The following is a 21,534-nucleotide window of genomic DNA, read 5'->3' as shown; positions in this document are numbered from 1 at the left end:
CAGTCAGTTAAGCAACCAACTCCTGGCTTGGGCTCAGGTCATGATCTCAGGGTGGTAAGATCGAGCAGTGTGTTGTGTTCCACACTCAGCAGGGAGTCTGCTTGAGATTCTCTCTCCCTCTGCCCCGCCACCCGCCTCGCAAATAAATAAATAAATCTTTAAATGCTCCCACTTCAGTGTTCCACACTATTTGTTTTTTTTCTGGTATAATATAGTAGGAAAGTACTGGCTTTGGAAGACAGATCTTAGTCAGAAGTCATGTCCCATGTTTACTAAATTGTGACCTTGAACCAATCACATTTATGAGCTTGATTCCTCTTCTGTAAATGAAATCCCTTATGGCTGTCAGTAGGACTAAAAGTTCATGTATTCAGTGTGCTTAGCGGAGTCTGGCACGGAGTCATTCCTGTTCCAGAAATGTTTCTTGTCATGCCCATAATGGCATGAAAGTCTGTGTCCCTCATGACACTGTGATCTCTGTGTCCCTTTTGCCAGTCATAGGGTCAAGAATAGAGCAAAGAAAAAAAATAGAGCAAAGCTTGGTGAGGGTGATGTAGATAGCTAAGGTCAGGGACAGTCCACAAATCATATTTTTCCCATAATCATATTTGCTGAGTTGAACTACATTAAAATGAGCCCACCTGAGCAGTAGAGGGTGACAGAGAGTTAGGGAAAAGATGGAAGACAGGCTGGGCCAAGTATGAAGTCACATACTTAAAAGGAAATTTAATGTCATCAGAAAGGCAGCCAGCTTCCTTTTTTAGTCCTGTCCTTATCTCTGTAGATTTATTCCCCCTTATCCCTATAAATGTTCACATATACTTTTTAAACTTATTTAATTATTCAAGTAATACATGCATATATGCTTATTGTGAATTAATCTCTTGTTTTTCACCTAATATTCCTTTTCGTTGAGCTTAATACAGCTTGTAGACACTGTTTAGACTGTTGCAGAGAGATCAAAGGTCAGATAAGTTAAATGATTTACTCTTAAACACATAGTGAGAGGATCAGGAGGAGAAACCAGCCCTTCTAGAATCTTAGAGTTTACAATAACCATCCCGGATTCTAGAGGAAAGAATTGAAGAGCATTATGGCACTCAACTCCTCACTCCAGACTTAGATTCAACTATTATTAATTGATCACTAATTGTGCATATAGTACTTTAGGTTCTTTATCTCATTTATTCTTCATTCATTCAACAAACATGCCCTGTATGCTTAAGAATGGCTAGGGCTTAAGGGATACTGAATTGAAAAAGCAAGATTTCAACAAGAACATGTAACTCTTGGAAAAGGCAAAGCACTGGTCCATAAACATGATGAGATGTTCCTCCTAATGATCAAAGGAAGGCAAACTAGAAACACTGTGATATTATTTTTCATCTCTTAGGTCAACAAAGATTGGCCTCCTGTGTTTGAAAGAATGCTGAGAAATTGACTTTCCAATATATTATTGGTGGAAATGTAACTTGATGCCTTCTCTTTAGAGAGCAATTTGGTGGTAATATCTATTAACATTTAAATGTGCTTTTATGTATTTTGGGGGGTGGGAGAAAAATGTGCAAACCTATCCCACAATGGACTTGTATCCTGAACATATAGAGAATTCCTACAACTCAACAATAAGAAGACAATGTTTTTAAAAATGGGCAAAATATTTGAGTAGACTTTTTACCAAGGACATATGGATGGGCAACAAGCACACAAAAAGACCCCCAGCATGCAGAAATGCAAATAAAAATCCACACTGAGATAGCACTACACAGTTACTAGGAAGGCTATAATCAACAAGACAAACAAAAGCATGTGTTGATGAGAATTTTTAAAAAGTGGAACCCTTCTATACATTTCTGATTGGAATGCAAAATGCTGTAGCCACTTCATATTTTTATTTGTTTGCTTGCTTGCATTTTATCTTATTGTGGTAAGCACATGTAACATGAGATCTATCCTCTTAACAGATTTTTAAGTGTACAATATATTATTGTGAACTGTAGGTACAATGTATAGTGTTGTACCCCAGATTTCCAGAGTTTATTCATTTTGCTTAATTGGAACTAAATGCCCTTGATTAGTAATTCCCCATTTCCCCTTCTCCCCAGCCTCTGGCAACCATCATTCCACAATCAGAGTCTAAGAATTTGACTGTTTTAGATAACTCTAAGATAACAAGTACAAGAAGTACTTGTGCATTATGCAGTACTTGTCTTTCTGTGACTGTCTCATTTCACTTAGGATGATGTCCTCAAATTGTCATTGTTGTTATTGTTGTTGTTGTTTTTTAAGTAGGTTCTAGCTGGGCTCCAAGGCACTCCTTAATCTCCATCCCCTGTTTAAACCATCCCCTCTTCCACTTCCCCCAGGTAACCATCAGTTTGTTCTCTATAGCTAAGAGTCTGTTTCTAGATTTGCCTCTCTCTCTTTTTTTTAAGGCTCCCAATTTCTCCATATCCTTGACAATACTTCTTTTCTTGTTTTTTTGGTTTTTTTTGTTGTTGTTTTTTTTTTTATAATAGCCATCCTGACAGGTGTAAGGCAACATCTCATTAAGGTTCTGATTTGCGTTTTCCTGATGTTTAGAACCTTGAGCATCTTTTCATACACTTGTCAGCCATTTGTACATCTTTGGAGAAATGTCCACTTGGATGCCTAACTCATTTTTTAAAAAGATTTTATTTATTTATTTGAGAAAGAGCAAAAGCAAGAGGGATCACAGAGGTAGAGGGAGAAGCAGATTTGCCACTGAGTGGAAGGCCCAAAGCAGGGCTGGATCCCAGGACCCTGAGAGGATGACATGAGCTGAAGGCAGACGCTTAACCGATTGAGCCACCCAGGTACCCCTCCCTAACTCATTTTTTAATTGGGCTATTAGTTTCTTGCTTTTGGAGTTATAGGCATTTCCCGTATATCCTGGTGGTAAACCCCTTATCAAATACCTGGTTTGCAAACATTCCCTCCCATTCGATAGGTCACCTTTTCATTCTGCTGATTGTTTTCTTTGTAATGTAGATGCTTTTTATTTTATTTATTTTATTTTTTTTAAAGATTTTATTTATTTACTTGACAGACAGAGATCACAAGTAGGCAGAGAGGCAGGCAGAGAGAGGGGGAAGCGGGCTCCCTGTTGAGCAGAGAGCCCGACTCGGGGCTCCATCCCAGGACCCTGAGACCACGACCTGAGCCGAAGGCAGAGGCTTTAACCCACTGAGCCACCCAGGCACCCCGCTTTTTATTTTTTCAATTTATTTTAAGTAATTTCTATGCCCAATGTAGGGCTCAAACTCACAGTCCTGAGATCAAGAGACTGAGCCAGCCAAGCGCCCCAGTGCAGACAATTTTTAGTTTGATATAATCCCACATTTATTTTTGTCTTTGTTGCCTATGCTTTTGGCATCATTAAAATGGGCTTATATTTTTGACCTAGAAGTTCAACTTCCAAGAATGATACATAGCCTGTGGAAATTCTTACACAAATAAATAAATATTTCCTGCAGTTTTTGTTGTTGTTGCTGCTGTTGTTACAACAGAAATAACAAGGGCATCTGGGTGGCTCAGTTGTTAAGCGTCTGCCTTTGGCTCTGGTCCTGATCCCAGGGTCCTCGGATCTAGTCCTGCATCAGGCTCCCTGCTCAGTGGGGAGCCTGCTTCTCCCATCCTACTCCCCCTGCTTGCATTCCCTCTTGCTGTCTCTCTCTCAAATAAATAAATAAAATCTTAAAACAACAACAACAATAGAAATAACAAATATCCAAGAATCGGGGATTTGGATTCAATGTAGACATTAAAAAGAATTAAATAGGTCTATTCCAACACTGAGGGACGTTCAAATGCATTGTTAAGTGAAAAACAAAAAATTCTATAATATAACAATTTTTCGTTTAAAAAATAACCTTTTGTGTGTTCATAGAAAAAAAAAAACCTGAGGGAAAATACCCTGAATTTTGATAGTTAACTATGAGCTGGAAAGGAGGAAGGGAATAGCTTACAGGGAACTTCCAGTGTTTGCAATCCATCTTTATTTTTATAATGGTATACTACTTTTGTAAGCAAACAAAATAATAAAAGCATTTTTAAAGACTTGATGTGTTCCCTAGACATATTCACAGTCTTACGGGTTATTTTGTGGTAAGCACTAATATAACCATTTTATTAACGAGGTTCGGAGAAGTAGAGCCATTTCTTCGAGGTTACACAGCCCACCAAGACTTCCCCAAAGATCAGGCATTGGTGAGCTGTCAGAATCCCCCCTGGGGACAGAAAGACCGGATCAGTCACGTTTGCTGTGAGGTCACTTTGAAGGCTTGGTACATGTCCTCATTAGTCCATCCTGAGCCAGGTGTCCTCCACAGACAGACGCGGCTGTGGGTGGCAGGAGGCTGGGGATGATCAGGCTTTCCTCGGGTTCCTCTGGGGCACCAGTTCTCTGTCCACTGCAGATCCCTTGCGGACCCTTAGCTTTGGGTGGGTTAGCAGTGGAGGCATATTGACCTTCCTGCTGTGGCCAGCCAATCGCCCAAGCCAGGCCTGCAGAGCCAACAGCCCTCCCTCCGGGTCCCTCCCACCAAAATTAGGAAGAAGCCGTGACAGGTGCCAGCCCAGCTCAGACTCCTGTTTCAACAGTGGTGTTTGCATATCACCTAGTCCTCGCCTGACCTGCCTAGCTGCAAGCCAGCTCAATGCAATCAGAAATAGGATTCAATGCAACCTCTACTTTCCTGGCTATCTTTGAGGCGCCCTAGCTGGACTTGAAGCTGGAAAGGCTCCTGCTTTATACAGAAGAGGACTGGGGTCCAGAGAGAGGCAAGGGCTTGGCCTGGGGCACAGAGCAAGTTAATAACAGAGACATGGACTGTTTCTTCAGGAAAGCAAATTGGATGGTAGCCTTTCCAACTTTATCTTCCCCTCCTCCTGACAAATACCCTCTCTCTTCCCCCTTCAGGGTTCCTCTGTGCTTCTTGCTCTAGTATCATCATCTGAGGCAGCAAGGTTTATCGAGAATGATAAAGACTTTGGAAACACACTACCTTGGTATACCACATTTGCTGTGGGAACTCAGACAAGTTGTGTTACTTTTCTGGCCTTATTTTCCTCATCTGTCATTGGATATGAACCTCTATTCTATTTACCTGATAGGAATAAATAAGAAGTTGGGAGGCAGTTTAGTACAGAGCAGTGGTTTTCCAAATGGTATAGAGTGGTGATTTCCCTGAACCAGCAGCATCAGCATCACCTGAGAATTTGTTAAAAATGAATATTCTCAGGGCTCCTGGGTGGCTCAGTGGGTTAAGCCGCTGCCTTTGGCTCAGGTCATGGGCTCTTTGCTCAGCAGGGAGTCTGCTTCTCTCTGTCTCTCTCTCTGCCTGCCTCTCTGCCTACTTGTGATCTTTCCCTGTCAAATAAATAAATAAAATCTTTTTTTAAAAAAATGAATATTCTCTGGCGTGGTCTGGGTGGCTCAGTCTTCTAAGTGTCTGCCTTCGGCTCAAGTCATGATCCCAGGGTCCTGGGATTGAACTTCTCCCTCTCCCCCCTGCTCATGCTCTCTCTCTCTCTCTTGCTTTCTCTCTTTCTCAAATAAGTAAATAAAATCTTAAAAAAAAAAAAAAGAAATGAATGTTCTTTGGCCCCACCCCAGATCTACTGAATCAGAAGCTTGGAGGCGTGGCAATCTACGTTTTAACAAACTCTGCAGGTGAATCTGACGCATTCCACAGTTTGACAAGCACTGGTATACAGTGGGTAAAAACACTGGGTGTAGGTCAGACAATTCTGAATTCTTCTGCAAGTGTCTTAGTTTTGCCTTTTACTATTTTGGAGGCCTTAAGCAAAGCATTTTGCCCACCTGCTCCTTAGTTTGCTCATCTGTGAAATGGGAATATTTAGTTGTATTTACATAAACGGGCTGCTTATTCATTCACTTAACACAATTTTTTTGAGTGGCATTAAGTTACAATGACTCTCCCAGGTTCTAGGGATACATCAGTAGACAAAACCAACAAAAATCCCTGCCCTCATGGGGTATACATTTTTTTTTAAAAGATTTTATTTATTTACTTGACAGACAGAGATCACAAGTAGGCAGAGAGGCAGGCAGAGAGAGAAGGGAGCAGGCTCCCCACTGAGCAGAGAGCCCGATGCGGGGCTCGATCCCAGGACCCTGGGATCATGACCTGAGCAGAAGGCAGAGGCTTTAACCCACTGAGCCACCCAGGCGCCCTGGGGTATACATTCTAATGAGACTTTTGAGGATTAAGGTAATTATGATAATGGGGTATAAAGCTTAGTACAATACTGAACATATTAAGCACTCAGCAAATGGCAGCTATTAATAATGATGGGGGAAAGGCTTGCAAATAGTGAAATGTGATATTAGATGAAGCTGTGAGTTCTCTGAAACTCATCTGATTCATGTCTCTGTCATCAGAATCTAACATAAGGCCTGGTGCAGATTAGGGCTTAGTCAATATGTGAAAAACGCCCATACAAAAGTCAGAGATCCATGCTGATATCTCTCTTGCCTGAATGAATGGCTTTCCTGTGTCACCCATCTTTAGAGCTGAGAGTTCAGCAATGAGCCACGTGCTCCAATAAACCTTCTCCCCCTACATTTATATATTTCACTCCTTCCAGCCATATTCACATGTTGTGATGGATCTGAATCATAGACAGTGTATAATAAATCTGTGCTGAGTGAATGAATGGATGCCCTGGAATGGGAATCAGGAGGCTTCCATTCTCACTCCTGTTCTGCCACTTCTGTGGTATTTGGCCTTGGCTAAGTCCATTTGCTTTTCAGAACCTCAGTCTCCTCATCTGTAAAATGATACTCACAGTCCTGACTCCAGCATGATATGGTAGGAGACAGACCAACTGTAATACTGAAGTTTTCTTTTTTTTCAAACCTCATCATTTCTGTTTTTAAATTTAAATTTAATTAGTTAACATATGGCATATTAGTTCAGTGATTCATCAGTCTTGTATAACACCCAGTGCTCATTACATCACGTGCCCTCCTTAAATTCCACATATGAGTGAGATCATATAACTGTCTTTCTCTGATTGACTTATTTCACTCAGCATAATACCCTCTAGTTCCATCCATGTCGTTGCAAATGGCCAGATTTCTTTTTTTTTTTCTGATGGTATAATACAGAAGTTTTAAGGATGCTTCACACAACCACAAATGTGTTGTCTCCTATCTTACCCTTCAAGAAGACGTACTGAAAGCAGTAGAAGGAGATAATGTAAACATATCCCTTTGCAAATCTTAAAGCAATGTAAGAATTAAGTAACATACTATGTCTAATCATATAATCTACAATTTATTGAATTTATAGGTTGGAAGTTATTCTAAATCTTTCCTACTGGAAGTGTGACCTACAGCATTGGAAATCTTGTTGAAATGCAGACTCCTTGGCCCCACTCAGACCTACTAAACGAGAATCTGTATTTTAACAAGATCCCCAGGTCATTCAGATGCATAATAAAGTCTAAGAAGCACTGCTTTAAATCAGACTCATAGGATACATGCCCTGAAAATATTTTGAAGATCATCTTTAATGTCCTCATTTTGTAGATGAGTACCTTGGAGCCCAGCAATTAAAGGGGCTTTTCTTTCTAAAAGGTAGGTCTAACCATGTCACCCCCATGTTGGAAACCAATGACTCCACCATATGCCTAGCTCAGCATTCAAGGTTCCATCATCCAGGCCTGTCTTATCCTCTAGTTGATACATCCGCACCTATTTTAGGTAAACCAATCGCTCTCACCTACTTCTCTTCTCTGTCCTCAGACTGTATTCTCTGTATGGTAGGGGGGCTCTTCCCACTTTTCTCCAGCCCCAGCTCAGACTCTAACCCCAGCTCAGACATGAGATGACCCTATCCTTGCTTAGGACACCTTCCCAGCCTTTACTGGTTGACAGCAGGCTGTGGTTAGCCAGTTATCTCCTCCACCTCCTGGAGAATTATGGTCATAACCTGTTTCTATATTACATGTTTTACTAGACTGGGAGCTCTGGAGCTCAGTTTATCCCCTGTGGTTTGTCATGTGTCTTCCAGGTCTAACTTTTTGCATATGGAGGCTGTGAATTCCCAGAGCACGAGGACTTGATATTCTCTTCTTGCTCCATCTCACTCATGAGGTTCCATGTGGGCACTTATTGCCTCCCAAACTGACTGATTCATCTATTGTGATTGTAGCTGTTCCCACAATGTGTCCCAGACCTGGTTCACCACAGCATGTTGAGGAACGGCCCAACACCAAGAGTAGGGAAGGGATAGGGTTTCAGAGTAGATCATCTCAAGCCTGGGCTGAGATTTAGTGCCTCCTATAAAAGCTCACAAGATTTCAAGCTGTGATCCCAAAATCTAATCCTGACATCTCCTGTCCCTACATAAGAATTGGCAGGCCTTCAGTACTTGTTGATGATTGTATAAATGAATGAATGGGTAAATTATTGTGGACTTCTAAATTTAAGTGAATGCTGACTGCCAGGAAAGGAAAAAAAAAAAAGCAGTTGTGCAGGAAGAAGGCTGTAACCAAATTCATGTAAAGTTAAAACTGGATTATAAACTCCTTAATGTTTGCACACAAGTCCAGCAGTAATCCGCCCCAGCCTGCCTCTCCAGCTTTGTCTCTTCCCTTGCCATATATACACTCTTTGTGGCTCGTCCAAAACTATTTGTAGAGCCTAAACGCGTCATTGTGGTTTCATCCTCTAGTGCCTTCACACACGTGGTTCCTTTTCTTCCCCTCTTAGAGAATTTGTATTTGTCTTTCAAAGCCCAGGTCATCTGGGCTGGATGCCTCCTCTGTGCTCTGGTAGGCACCATGCTTCTTTTATGAGTGCTGATCATATTTTGCTGTGGTCGATACTTTCCCCCACAAGATGTGAGCACTTCGATAGCAGGGACTGAGTCTTATTCATTTTTGTGTCCTCAATGTTCAGTGTATGGCATGCCACAAAGGAGAGGTGATTTATTGGGCACATGAGCCAGTAGAACGAATGTATAGTCAAAGGGTTATCATTAGTCAGAGAATTTGCCATCCATAGAATTCCAGGTTTAAGAAGGGCTTTACAAAGCCTCATTTAATATTTATTGAAGAATAAATTATTTATATACATATGACCTCCTAGGAAAGAGCCAGGACACTGAATAGTAGATGACAGGCAAGGGTATCTAGAGAAGTAGAATTTCACACACGCATGCACACACATGCGCACGCACACGCGCGCACACACACAGACACACACACATTGCCCCTCGCCCCAGTCCGTGGCATATGCATGATTTGGAGGACATGAGCTGATGACCCTTTACAGAAAGGTACCCTGGAGACAAGGCCCCAGTAGTCTGATTGGGGTGATTGGTCCAAACTAGCCACTACTTCTTCCTTTCTCCACTACCCTGAGAGAGAGTGACAGAAGGGTTAAAGACAAGAAAATGTGCACATAAAATATGAGATCTTGATCAGTTACCAGGCCTGGGAATCAAGTTAATTCTATAACATCTCTCCAAACTTCAGTTTCCTCATCTGTAAAACAAGGCTAAAAGTATCTAACTTGCAGGATTGTCAGGAGGATTTTATAACAATAGTTACTACATACATGATACTTACATCCTCCCAACTCCTGTTCTAAGACAGGACTAGAGAGAGAGAGAGAGAGAAACTCAATTAATTCTCACTAGAATTCTATCAGGTAAGTACAGTCAAATTTATAGATAAGGAAACAGACACAGAAATGTCACCTAACTTTTCCAGGATTATACAGTCAGTAATTATGAAGCTAAGAGTGAAATCCAGGCAGACTGGCTTGCTCCAGAGTCTACGTTCTTAACAAGTTCTATATTCTGGGTTTTCTCTTTACTAAAGTCATTGTGTGAGAGTGAAGGTGTCTGGCTCCTAGTAGTGCGTGAAAAATATTGATAATTAAAAAAGTAATCTAGTATCTGTAGTTGATGAGATGGCCCCAAATAGATTAACACTAATCCATAATTAATTTTATTCATTTCAGGGGCACATGGGTGGCTCAGTCGGTTAGGCATCTGCCTTCATCTCAGGTCATGATCCCAGGGTCCTGGGTTGGAGCCCCACATCTGGGCTTTCTGCTCAGCGGGGAGCCTGCTTTTCCTTCTTCCTCTGCCTGTCATTCTGTCTGCTGTTCTCTCACTCTCTCTCTCTGTCAAGTAAATAAATAAAAATTTAAAAAAATATATTACTTATCTTTCAACTAGTTCATACTCCTGCAACTGGAAGAAGGTTTTGGGTCTGAGTAGTCTGGGCTATTTTAAGATGCCCTAAAGGTAAGCTGGCTTTGCCTTCTCCTGAGGAACTGGAACTGGAACAAGTTCTTAACACTTCAGCCAGAGGGCATTTGAGGGACATGTGGATCCCATGAAATTAACTCCTCCAATCATGCCATGTTCTGGGCCCTGAAACCAGAGGTAAATTGAACCTAGTCAACACTCTCAAAGAGCTCACAGTCCAGTGAGGATACAAGCAAAAGAGACAACTCTGATATAGTACTGCTTTAGAGGGAAACTCGTAAGGGGAGTTATAGAGAGATTGATCAGGAAAGGCCTTCCAGAGGAAGAGACGCATAAGAGTAGTATTAAAGAGCAAGTGGAGGGGCCCCTGGGTGGCTCAGTGGGTTAAAGCCTCTGCCTTTGGCTTAGGTCATGATCCCAGGGTCCTGGGATTGAGCCCTGCATCAGGCTCTCTGCTAAGCAGGGAGCCTGCTTCCCTTCCTCTCTCTCTGCCTGCCTCTCTGCCTACTTATGATCTCTGTCTGTCAAATAAATAAATAAAATCTTTTAAAAAAAAATAAAGAGTAAGTGGAAGACATATTTGAAGAAACAAGGAAAGGTGTTCTTGGCAGAGGAAATGCTACGAGCAAATGCACAGGGGCTTGAAAAAATAGCACCATATATATTCCAAGAACTATGAGTAGTTTAATATGGCTAGAACAGAGCTAGGAGACACCAAATAGAAGTGTTGTTGCCCAAGGCATGGACAGAGGCCAGGTAGGAAAGTGCCTTAATTGTCAAATTAAGAGGTTTGTCCCTCATCCTGTAGGAGATGCAGAGCCATTTAAAAGCTCCAAATAGGAGTATAATATGGTTTAGAAAAATAATTCGGTAGCAAAAGGAGGTGGAATTAGAGATTTAAGACCAAAGACAGGGGCACCTGGGTGGTTCAGTTGGTTGGACATCTGCCTTCATTTCAGGTCATGATCCTGGAGTCCTGGGATTGAGTCCCACAACAGGCTCCCTGCTCAGTGGGGAGTCTGCTTCTCCCTCTGACCCTCTTCCCCCTCATACTCTCCCTCTCTCATTCTCTCTCTCTTAAATAAATAAATAAAATCTTTAGGAAAAAAGGAAAAAAAAAAAGACCAAAGACAGCTTTTAACTGATGTAAAGATGCTCAACCTCATTAGTCATTAGGGAAATACAAATTCATATCACAGTGGGATACTATTTCACCCCTATGAGGATGCCTATAATAAAAAAGCTGGACAATAACGAGTGTTGGTGAGAATGTGACAAAAGTGGAACTCTCAGACACTGATGGTGGGAATGTAAAATGGTACAGCTGCTTTGGAAAACAGTTTGGCAATTCGTCAAAGTTATATATGGAGGTACCATATGAGCAAGCAATTCTACTCCTAGGTATATACCCAAGAGAAATGAGGACATACGTTCACATAAAACCTTTTACATGTATGTTCATAACATCATTAGTCATAATAGCCAAAAAAATTAAAATAACTCAAGTGTCCATCAGCTAATGAATGGATAAGCAAATTATGCTTCATCCATACCATGGAGTATTACTCAGTCATGGAAAGGAACGAGGTCTTGATACATGCTACAACATACATGAGCCTTGAAAACATAACATTAAGTGGAAGAAGCCAGAAACAAAAGGCCATGTATTATATGACACCATTTATATGAAATGCCCAGAACAGCCAAATTCATAGAGATAGAACAGAGATTAGTGGTTTTCAGGGCCTGGGGGAAGAAAGGAATGGGCAATGACTGCCGTTGGGTACAGGTCTCTGAAATTAGTGGTGACGGTCCCACAATTTTGTGAATTTACTAAAAAACCACCAAAATGTGCGCTCTACTTATTAATTTAAATTTATTTAAATGTGGGGCTCAAAGCCATGACCACGAGATCAAGAGTTTGCATGCTCTTCTAACTGAGCCAGCCGGGTGCCCCTGAATTGTACACTTTAAAGGGTGAGTTTTATGGCATGTGTGCTATATATCCAAAAGAAGAAAAAAGATGTGTGGAAGATGACCACTGAGGCTACTGAAATGTTTTAACCAGCAACCTTCAAGTGAGGGAACCCACACCCCTGGAGGTTCATGAAGACTTTCCAGGGAGGTAAAAAGCATGAGCAATTTCTACATCCCCAACTAGTACGTGTGCACTCTTCCCTAAAATAAATCTGCCTGATAGTGTGCTTTTTCTTATTTCTTCTCTTTCACGGTAATGTTTCTCTCACATTTAAAAGAAAGACATACTTCTCACTTGTCCTGAATATTACTGTCGGAGTATTGCCCTGGAGAAAAAAATGTCTGGAGCAGCAACTTATGATACCCTAAGAGGCAAATTTGGTGGGACTTGGATGATTTCTTGCCTGGAAGGGGTGAAGGAGAAGAAGGTGTGAAGGATGACTCATAGGTCACTCTTAAAAAGTCATTGATTTTGGGGGCGCCTGGATAGCTCAGTGGGTTAAGCCTCTGCCTTCAGCTCAGTTCATGATCCCGGGGTCCTGGGATTGAGCCCCACATCTGGCTCTCTGCTCAGTGGGGAGTCTGCTTCCCCGCCCCCCCCCGCCACCTGCCTCCCTGCCTGCTTGTGATCTCTGTCTGTCAAATAAATAAAATCTTAAAAAAAAAAAAGTCATTGATTTGAATATTCAGGGTTTCTGAGGGAGAGTCCCAGAAGAGCAAATCAAGAGTGTTCAGTAAGCAATTGTTAAACTGATAATAAAAATTTAGATGTCAAATTTAAAATGTGCGAAGAGAACCATTGTTTCTCGCAGTTCTACTAGAGGGGGGCACCTGGGTAGTTCAGTCAGTTAAGCATCTGACTTTTGGTTTTGGCTCAGGTCATGATCTCAGGGTCCTGGGATGGAGCCCTGCATCAGGATCCACGCTCAGGTGGAGTCTACTTGAGATGCTCTTCTCCCTCTGCTCCCCCCTCCCATCCTTTCTGTCTGTCTGTCCAAAATAAATAAATCTTAGGGGTGCCTGGGTGGCTCAGTGGGTTAAGCCTCTGTCTTCGGCTCAGGTCATGGTCTCAGGGTCCTGGGATCAAGCCTTGCATCGAGCTCTCTGCTCAGCAGGGAGCCTGCTTCCCCCTCTCTCTCTGCCTGCCTCTCTGCCTGCTTGTGATCTCTTTCTCTATCAAATAAATAAATATAATCTTTAAAAAAAATCTTAAAAAACTATTCTTTTAGAGGGTACCAGAGGATAAAGTTGACAATTGACTTTACCTCAGAATCACTCAGGGTGCTTAAAATTAAAAACTCCAGGTTTGAGGGGCACCTGGGTGGCACAGTCCCTTAAGCATCAGACTCTTGGTTTTGGCTCAGGTCATGATTTCAGGGTCCTGGGATTGAGCCCTGCGCTGGGCTCTGTGCTCAGCACCGAGTCTGCTGGAGATTCTCTTCTCCTTCTTCCCCTCCCCCTGTACTCTGTCTCTTTGTCTCTTCTCTAAAATAAATAAGTAAAATCTTTAAAAAAAAAAAAAAAACCTCCAGGGTTTGTAATAAATCCAGACAATGGAATATTATTCAGCACTAAAAAGAAACGATCTATCAAACCATGAAAAGATACAATAAAGAAAAGAGATATATATATATATTTTAAAGATTTGTTTATTTATTTATTTATTTGACAGACAGAGATCACAAGTAGGCGGAGAAGCAGGCAGAGAGAGAGGAGGAAGCAGGCTCCAGGCTGAGCAGAAAGCCCGATTCGGGGCTCGATCCCAGGACCCTGGGATCATGACCTGAGCTGAAGACAGAAGCTTTAACCCACTGAGCCACCCCAGGCGTCCCCAAGAAAAGATATATTAAGAGAAATCTTAAATGCTTACAAACTTCCACCAAGTGAAAGAAGCCAACCTGAAAAGGCCACATACTGTATGCTTCCAACTATATGACATTCTGGAAAAGCCGAAACTATGGAGACAGTAAAACAATCAGTTGTTTGTCAGGGGCTTCAGGGGAGGGAGTGATGAAGAGCTGGAGCACAGAGGAATTTTAGGGCAGTGAAACTGCTCCATGTGATAACATAATGGTGCATACATGTCATTATACATTTCTCCAAACCCACAGAATGAATAACATCAAGAGAGAACTCTAACGTAAACTATGGACTTTAGACAATTATGATGTATCAATATAAGTTCATTGGTTGTGACAAATGCCCCAAAATCTCAGGTGTGGGATTTTGATAATGGGGGAAGCTATGCATGTGTGGAGGTAGGGAGTATTTTAGAAATCTCTGTACATCCCATTCAATTTTGCTGTAAATCTAAAACATCCCTTAAGGCAAGCAAACAACCAAACCAAAAATTCTGTTTCTGGAGACCAACCCAGTCCCATTAAAATAGAATACTTGGATATAGTTTTGAAAGCTTATCAGGTGATTCTGATGTGAAGTCAGGATCCAGAACCACTGCCCTGGAGAAGGAATATTGTAGCTTAAGCATAGGCACTGGTGTAGGGATACAAAGGAAGAGGGAAGAACAGATTTGAGGAAATCACCTGTAGGATATCTTGCCTGGGAAGGGCTTTGCAAGCCTCAGGATTTGTTGAAGAATAAATGAATAACTTATAACTCATGACCCCCCAAGAGGTAAAATTGGTGGGATTTGGGTGACTTCTTGGCTGTAAGGGGTGAAGGAGAGGAAGGTGTCAAGGATGACTCTGGGTCTCTCTTAAAAACTCAACTGTGGGCATCTGCTCCTGAGATAAGGAACACAAGAAGGGGAACAAGTTTGGGGGAGAGATGTAGAGTTAATTTTTGAACCTGTTGCTATGAGACACCAGTGGGACATCCAGGTGAAGTCTGCATTTGGCATTGGGTGTGGAGGTCTGAAGCTTGGAAGAAAGATCCAGGAGAAGAAGAATATAGGGCTGATCTCTCCCTGTCTACATGAAACCACGGGGGAAGTTGCTAACATTCAAGAAAAGCACAACTGTACAAAGATAAAGGGATTGTGATGTGTGTGTAGGATGTTTTCAGACTTTAGACATGAAGGAATTTTGAATCTGACAAGGTCCAAGTTACAGCCATGGGAGTGGGTAGCTGAAGTGGAAGGGAGAATCGTTAGAATGGAGGAGGTCAAAGAGCATGAGGTCAGATAGCTGAATGGTCATTGAGCTGAATATTGAAGTCACCCAAGTTATTATAGGTTTGCAATAGCCCAGGGGTTCTCAAATTTTAGTGTGGACCAGAATCCATTGGAAGTCTTGTTAATACACTTTTCTGGGTCCCAGACTGAGAGTTACTGATTTAGCTGGTCTTGGTGGCCTGAGAATTTGCATTTTACCAAGTTCCTGGGTGATGCTGATACTGGTGGTATGGTCACTACACTTTGACAATTACTACAATAGAGTGAAGCCTGGGTCAGATGCCAAGCTCTTCTGTGAATGTGTTTAGCTTATGAGAACAATGGAGGAGAGATACCAACAGTTGATTTGGAGTGTGGCCCTGGCACCTGGACACATCATCTGACGGTCACTTCTTTGTCTACCTTAGGCACATACTTCCTCCTACACCTGTAGCTGAAGTTGTGGCAGCTTTCTTCTCCCTTCCTTAAGCTCTGCAACCTAGGGCTTTGAGTCCTTGTCCTATGGAATACATTTCACCCTGTGATTTGAATTAGAAACAGTGAAAGTCACCTTTATTCTAGAAACCAGCAACTTCAGGGCACTAAAAGATGACTGAACAGCCAAACTGTTTTTTTTTTTTTTTAAGATTTTATTTATTTATTTGACAGACAGAGATCACAAGCAGGCAGAGAGGCAGGCAGAGAGAGAGAGAGAAGGGGAAGTAGACTTGCTGCCTACAGAGAGCCCGACGCGGGGCTCAACCCCAGGACCCCGGGATCATGACCCAAGCCGAAGGCAGAGGCTTTAACCCACTGAGACACCCAGGCGCCCCAGCCAAACTGTTTTCTATTCCTAGAGGTTTCACTCTGTGTTGGAGAATAAAGGAAGGAAAAGGAAAGAAAAACACTAGAGAGGTCATTCATAGATTAAGTGAATAATAGGCATAGTTCTCAAACTAACGCTCTTTCTCACAACAAACATGTTTTGTGCCTTTGTGCAACTCTCTGAAACATCTTTTACAAGCTTTAGGATTTAACCTTATCTTTTTACATTAAAAGTCAGGAAAATACTGGGGCGCCTGGGTAGCTCGGTTGGTTAAGCATCAGACTCTCGGTTTCTGCTCAGGTCCTGATCTCAGGGTTGTGAGATTGTGAGATCAAACCCCAATTCGGGCTCCATGCTCGGTGTGGAGTCTGCTTAGCCTGCTTAGCTCAGTCATTTGGGCATCTGCCTTCAGCTTGAATCATGATCCAGAGGTCCTGGAATCGAGTCCTACATTGGGCTCCTGGCTCAGTCAGGTGTCTACTTCTCCCTCTGCCCTTTCCTCCTGCTCGTGATCTCTCTCTCACTCTATCTCTCAAATAAATAAATAAAATCTTAAAAAAAAAAAAAAAGAATCTCTCTCCCTCTCCTTCTGTGCCTCCCCACGCATGCTCTCTTTCTCAAATAAATAAATAAAACTTAAAAAAAAAATGTGAGGAAGGAGTGTCTGGGTGGCTCAATCAGTTAAGTGTCTGCCTTTGGCTCAGGTCATGATCCCAGGGTCCTGGGATAGAGTCCTACCTCGGGCTCCTTGCTCAGTGGGGAGGCCTGCTTCTCCCTCTCCCGCTCCTCCTGCTTGGGCTCTCTCTTTCTGTGTCAAATAAATGAATGAAATAAAAAAAAAAAAAAAGTAAAATCTGAGAATTTTGTTTCCTTTCTGTACAAAACCCTCTGTTCATTGTTCATTTTTAATTAAGACAGAACAAGAAGATATTTAATTGATTTTTAACCCACATTTCTCTTCTCTGGAGACATAATTTCTGATTTCATAGTCCAGAGTTCTCACTAGCTCCCCTGTGAGGTCTCAGAACCATCATATGAAGAGGATTTCCCATGTACACTCTGATTTCTCAGAGTTCCTGTAGCCTGTGTTAAATATCAGCTACTGTCTGTCCACCCTGGAGGCAAAGGCACCTAGAGAAATCAAGATTCTAGCTAGACCAAATGTTAGAACTGGCAGAGACCTTGGAGGTTACCCCTCCTGCCATTCATCCCCTGAGGGCATTTTGCAGATGAGCAATCCACTCCCAAGAGAGAAGAAAGATTTGCCCAAGGCCTCACCATCTCAGGGTTCCAAGAGGTCTTTTTTATTTATTTATACATTTGAGAGAGAGGGAGAGAGTGAGGGAGAGGGAGAGAGAATCTGAAGTTGACTCTACACTGAGTACGGAGCCCGGTACTGGGCCTGATCCTACAACTGTGAGATCATGACCTGAGCCGAAACCAAGAGTTGGAGGCTTACCCGACCGAGCCACCCAGGTGCCCCATCCAAGTGGTCTTAGAGGCATTAAATCCCACCTCTCCAATGTCATAGCCAGGGGTGAGCCCTCAGCCCCTCTGACTCCTGGCCCAGGGATCCTTAGTCTCATCCTGAGATAACACATTTGTTATGAGATAATAACAATAATAATAAATAATAAATAATAAATAATAAATGAGATAATAACCCCTTCTCTCAGCTCCAGGGGATTGTTCTGAGGATTAAATGTGAGGCTGACTGATAAACTGCTTTTTAAAAAACTGTCTTCTATGATTTAGTGAGGAATTGCTAGAGTTAGTATCTGGATTGTTACATTCAGCCCTGAAAACACCCCCTTGATACTGCTTAACTCTACACAGAGAGTAGCCAGTCCCCAACCAGGGTAGATGCTTATTGGGAATTTCTGCCCTGAATCTTGGGTTCTGAGTGGTTGGAATGCAGTTTGGCACCTCATACTCAGGAGTAGCCTGTTGAAATTTCTTTATACTCTGGGTTTGTTTTCCCCCTTATTAAATTGTTAAGGAGAAACTTGTTTATTTTCAACTGGGAGTCTTTTACGTTATCCAACAGAGTAACACAAAAGACAGAAGGCCTTTAGAATGGTCCCCTCCCTTAAAGATTGAGGGCACTGAATATTAAAAATAACAGGATATCCTGCCTCTGAAATCAGGGGGTTGTGTTGAAATTCCAAATCCTTTGCTTTGGCCTTTTCCCATTTAACTTTCTCAAATCACTTTTAGAATTAGAAGGAATCTGAGCAAGCATCAAGTCCATTTTTAAATTAATCATGGAACTCCTGTCTATCCATCCCTAACATTCTGTCTATCGGCCCCTTTTTTCACATCTTTAGTGACTAGGAGCTTATTACCTCACAAGTAGCCCATTCCACGTGGGACAGTTCTTGCTCTTGGAATGTTCTTCCCATTGTTGAACTGAAATCTACCTTTCTATAGCTTCCCATTCCCTTTGACGCTAGCTCTACCTTCTGAAGCAAAATGGAACAATTGATATTCTCTGTGTAATAATAATAATAACAGCTATCATTCAAGAATATGAAGGAATCTTCCTTATTCTGTAAGCAATTGACTTTCTGGATAAATAAATAATCACAAGACCTTAGATTCAGCTTTGGCGATACTTAGAGTAAAACGAAGTTGGGATGCCTGGGTGGCTCAGTGGGTTAAGCACCAGACTTTGAATCAGGTCATGATCTCAGGATCCTGGGATGGAGTACGGCATCGGGCTCCTTGCTCAAGATGAAGAGCCTGCTTCTCCCTCTGCCTGCCACTCCCTCTGCTTGTGCTCTGTCTCTCTGTCTCTCTCTTTCTCTCTGTTTCAAGTAAAAATAAAATCTTAAAAAAAAAAAAAAGGCCACAAGCTCACAACAGGAATTTTGAAAGGGTACACGTGTTTTTGAGAAGGCAAAACACTGTATTAACCATTAACTTCTGGTTACACAGATAAGAGGAAAGAATAGTGTACAATTATACACCATTTGTCTTTGAATTTAATTTAAAGCTATAATTAATCTTTCCTCATAAAGTGAAGTTTCTATGCTTATCAAAAAGGAGCAAAGCTTCACGACAATATCAAAGGATTTATTTATTTTTTAATTTTTTTCAGTGTTCCAAAATTCATTGATTATGCACCACACCCAGTGCTCCATGCAATATGTGCCCTCCATAATACCCACCACCTGGCTCACCCCACGACCAAAACCATCCCCCATACCCTCCGTTTGTTTCTCAGAGTCCACAGCCTCTCGTGATTTGTCTCTGCCTCTGATTTCCCGCCACTCACTTCTCCCCTCCATCTCCCAATGTCTTCCATGTTATTCCCTATGCTCCACAAGTAAGTGAAACCATAAGATAATTGACTCTCTCTGCTTGACTTATTTCACTCAGCATAATCTCCTCCAGTCCCGTCCATGTTGGTACAAAAGTTGGGTATTCATCCTTTCTGATGAAGGCATAATATTCCATTGTATATATGGACCATATCTTCTTTATCCATTTGTCTGTTGAAGGGCATCTTGATTCTTTCCACAGTTTGGTGACTGTGGCCATTGCTGCTATGAACATTGGGGTGCAGATGGCCCTTCTTTTCACTACATCTGTATCTTTGGAGTAAATACCCAGTAGTGCAATTGCAGGGTCACAGGGTAGTTTTCTTTTTGATTTGTTAAGGAATCTCCACACTGTTTTCCAAAGTGGCTGCACCAACTTGCATTCCCACCAACAGTATAAGAGGGTTCCCCTTTCTCCATATCCTCTCCAACACTTGTTGTTTACTGTCTTGTCAATTTTGGCCATTCTAACTGGTGTAAGGTGGCATCTCAATGTGGTTTTGATTTGAATCTCCCTGATGGCTAATGATGATGAAAATTTTTTCATGTGTCTTTTAGCCATTTGTATGTCTCCTTCGGAGCAGTGTCTGTTCATGTCTTCTGCCCATTTTTTGATGTGATTATCTGTTTTGTGTGTGTTGAGAACCCACAGAATGGGAGAAGATATTTGCAAATGATGCTACAGACAAAGGGCTGATGTCCAAGATCTGTAAAGAACTCCTCAAACTCAAAAGGTTTATTTTAATAGTTTCAAAGAATCTCAATTTGTGACCTTGAGATTATAAATTGTGATAGGAAACTACATTTGTTAGGATGCTTGTTGTAGAAAATGATATTTGTTCATTTAAATTTATAAACTGTTTGCCAAAGGAGGTTGATTCATCAAACTTATGATGAGTAACTACTAATCTAGTTCTCATTAACTCTACAAGAATAAAAGACTGTTGGAATCTTCTAAAATTGGGAACAGCAATAAAGTTATTCCTCATTGTAAAAAATTATTTTACTTGTAAAACAAATAAGTCCTTCCAAAGTATTATCTTCAAAATCTTACTTACTTGTAGAATAGATAATATAGCCTCATGATTAAAAAATCAAAAGATATAAAAGGTTATATTATGAAAAGTCTCCTTCCTACCTGTCTCCTGCCATCCAGTTGTCCTTTCCAGGACCAAGTGGACAGTTGATAATATCAGTTTCTTTTAAATTCTTCCAGGGATATTTTCTGTGTATATAAGCAATGTTGTATGTGTATTAATACCATCACTTCTTACAGGAATGACAATAATACATTAAGACCTTGCTTTTTCACTTAATAGATCTTGAAAATCATTCGATATCACTACATGAAGAACTTGCTTGTTCTTTTTTGTGGCAGCAGAGTATGTATTATAGGAATACACTGCTATTTAACCATAATAAACAATTATGTTTTTCCAATCGTTCGTTATTATAAACAAAGCTTGTTAGAAATGGAATTTCTGAGTCAAAGGGAACGTGCTTTTAAAAATGTGAGAGGGGCACCTAGGTGTCACAGTAGGTTGAGCATCCGACTCTTGGCTTCAGCTCAGATCAGCATCTCAGGGTCCTGGGATGGAGGACCCAAGGGCTCAGTAGGGAATCTGCTTGAAGATTCTCTCCAGCTGCCCCTCCCTCCACTCCAGCACATGCTCTCTCGCTCTTTCTCTTTCAAGTAAACAAATCTTTGAAAAAAATAAAAAATAAAAATTTGATAAATACCACCCTCAAATTGTCTTCCATAACTGTTCCAGTTTATACTCCCACAAACAAAATAGAAGAGTTCATGTCAAACCGCTCCTGCCACCAGAGCATCTTATCAGTGTTGTAGATATTGACCAATCTGATAGATGAAAAATAGCATTTCAAACAACTTCTAATTTGCATTTCTCTTATTACAAGTAAGAGTAAGCATTTAAGGGGTGCCTGGGTGGCTCAGTGGGTTAAAGCCTCTGCCTTCGGCTCAGGTCATGATCCCAGGTCCTGGGATCGAGCCCTGCGTCG

The sequence above is a fragment of the Martes martes genome (assembly GCF_963455335.1).
Source record: "Martes martes genome assembly, chromosome: 4".
NCBI lineage: Eukaryota > Metazoa > Chordata > Mammalia > Carnivora > Mustelidae > Martes > Martes martes.
This window is presented reverse-complemented; position numbering follows the sequence as displayed.